Source organism: Otolemur garnettii, unplaced genomic scaffold, assembly GCF_000181295.1.
Source record: "Otolemur garnettii isolate 467f Iridium unplaced genomic scaffold, OtoGar3 scaffold00002, whole genome shotgun sequence".
NCBI classification, from domain to species: domain Eukaryota; kingdom Metazoa; phylum Chordata; class Mammalia; order Primates; family Galagidae; genus Otolemur; species Otolemur garnettii.
Genome location: NW_003852397.1, coordinates 40,018,578 through 40,021,778, shown reverse-complemented (window position 1 = coordinate 40,021,778; position 3,201 = coordinate 40,018,578).

Here is a 3,201-nt window from a genome sequence, read left to right as displayed (position 1 = left end):
GTTGGAGGTTGCTGTGAGCGTGATGCCATGGCACTCTACCCAGGGGGATAGCTTGAGGCTCCATCTCAAAAAAAGAAAAAAAGAAATGTAAGCCAGAATAGCAAATTTTAATGTTAGCATACTATTCCAGTTTGCAAATATAATCATAATATGTTTAACCAGTTCCCTACTAATGGACATGTAGGTTGTTATGAAATTTTTATTATAATACAAGTGCTATCATGAATATTCATGTATGTATATACAAGGTGTCCGTGAAGTTTGTGTGTGACTTAAAATATAAACTATAAATTGTAAAACATACTTGCATCTACATATACACACATATGGTTTATTGACTACTTCTGAATGACAGATTCTTTTAGGTAGAATTTCTGGGTTTTAGGGTACTCACATTTCATATTGTCAACTTGACCTTCTGAAGGGTGGAACTATTTCCACAACCACAAACGTATTCAAATCATCAGTTCTCCACACCCTTTTCAGCAGTGATAAATCATTCTTTTAATATTTGACAATGACAAGTTTTCTGTCTCCACCCCTAGATTCCCACTCTACCCTGCCCCGCCCTGTTCTTTGGAGCATCAGTGGGCCCCTTGCCCTCTGGTTTCCTTGTGAGTCAGCCAGTGCAGCCAGTGGCAGCAGGTGGACAGAGGGAGCACGGTGAGGTCAAGGCAGTTATTCGTTTGCTCCCCCCTCTGCCAGGATGATGGGGGGTGGCCTGCAGCTTCCTACCAAAGGCTACAGCTCCTATCTAGTGATGTCCAGTCATCTTAGCTTCCAGTAACTGCTCCCTTCTTGGTCCTTTCTGACCTAAGGTGGGAAATGAAGTCTCCTGGACTGTTGCTAGCCCTGGGGTGCTCTACCATCCTGGGTTGATATCCCTCAGCCTTATCTACAGTTTTGTGAAACTTCTCTTATTAAACTCCCAATCACCTTGTTTGAATATGCCATCTGTTTCCTCCCAGAACCCTGACTAATAGATATGAAAAATATCTTGTTTTTATGGTAACGCTTTAATTATCATAATTTCCCCCTTCTCCATGTTTTTTCTTTTAATCTTACTTTCAGCATTGTTACAGTTCACTATTAAATGGCTTTATGCAGTCAGATTTATTGACTATTTACAGGTTATGTCATGTTTAGAAAGTTTTCCCCTACCTTATGTTATTTCTTATATACTTATAATTACATTTTAAATATTTATATCTTTAATTTATGTGGATTTTATTCTGAATGATAGTATGAATTAGTGATCAAGTTTTCTGTTCCTATTTAACTATAGATTCTCCAATTTCCCAGCCACATTTAATGAATCCCTACCATTTTACCACTGAGTCCATCCCTCAGCATATCATCATTATTTATTTATTTATTCTGTTCTGTTTCATTGATTTCCATGTCTACACTGGCTCCCTTGTTAAGATCTTTCATTCCTGTTACTTTAAAATATATTTTAAAATCTTGTAGGATAAGTTTTATCTTACTCTTCTTTTTTAGAAAAAGTCGGGGTGTACTCAGTTTTCATGCTCTTCCAAATAAACAACTAGGAATTATTTTTTTTCAAGACCCTTCTCCTTCAAAATTATATTATGATTTCATTTGGTATTGTATAATATTCACATTTTATTTTGTAGAGAATTAACATCTTTTCAATTTTGAGTCTTCCAGTCCAGAAATATGGCAAATGTATATTTATGTTAATTCTTTTTAGTGTCTCAGTACAATTTCTTTACACATGTTTTGTGCAGTTCTTATTTATGCTTACAAATAAATTGTCACTGCTATTGTGGAGATTTTATTCTTGTTATAAAAAGATATAGCGAGGGAGAGATAGTATTATTCTTATTTGTGTTTTGAAAAATCACTAGCAAATTTAAATTCAAACTACATTATAAGGTACTTTGCAAAGCATTTCAATGTTTTTCCTTATATTTGGTATTCATAGTAATTGAATCAGGAATTTTACATCAATCTATGTGTATATATTATAGAGCATAATTGTTAATTCATAATTGTTTAATGGGTTTCCACTTTCAAGATCATGTACGTTAAATCTTAGCAAACATTTGTGGCATCCCACAATAACCTTAAGAGGAAAGAAATCCATACATACAAATTAATTACCTATGAAACTAAAAATTCCACATATATACAGCAGAGTTATGCCAATGCTAAAATATAAAAAATTCCTGTGCAGTTTAAATAGCCCTAGATTTTTCAAAGCTCTCACTAGACATGAACACTTTTTACTTGCAGTAAGATGAATACCGAACATTAGCTCTTGAGAATTTAAGCATATTTAATATATAAATTTTAAAAAGTTATCCCTAATTCACTTTGAAGATGAATTTGGCATTGCTGTAGAAAAGTATTAATGTTGCAAGCTATAGATCCCCCAGCCTAAATTTCTAAGCAGTTTGTTAAGTTTTTTTATAGTGTGCCTAAATTTTGTATACATTGTTTTGAATTCCTAAAGTTAATGAACTTCTCTTCTTGTTGCTAATGTTTCTGTTATTTCCAGGATGGAACATGTGATTGTCAGTATTTAGCAAATTGGTAAACTGAGATATGGAAAGATTAAGTGGCTTATAATATTCTGTGTTTGATCATTGCCTTAGTTCAGGTTTTTGACACCTTTGGTTTTTATAATTCTAAGAGTCTTCTTGCCAGTCTGTCATCTCTCCAGTCATTGACCATGGCCCTTTGTGCAGTGACCTCTTTAAGGACATGTCTGAGCAAGTCCTTCTTGTGCAGAAGATTCAAAGACAAATCAGAACCTTCAAAGCTTCTTAGCCTTATGGAGGGAGTTTACATGTCTAAATTTGCATTCAGAGTCCTTCTGTTTGTCCCTTTTGTAACCCCAGGCTTTAGTCAAACCTGGCTTTTCCTCTCCTATTTTCTTATTGTTTCCCTGTGGCTCCATCCTCTCCTTTACCTGTTGATACCTTACCCAAGCTCTCAGCAGAGGCTGAAACACTAGCTCTTCCTTTAAGTTCTTGTTGATTCTCTTCATGTGAAATAAACACTTCAATTTTTCATAGTATTTTTTGTGCCACTCTAATATGCTTTATATTAATAGTTTTTAATGCATATGTTTTAAGAATTTTATATAATAAGCATCTGAATGGCAGGTAGAATGTCGTTTATCTTTGTATGCCTCACAGCACCTAGCATAGTTTAATTCTTTTTTTTTTTTTT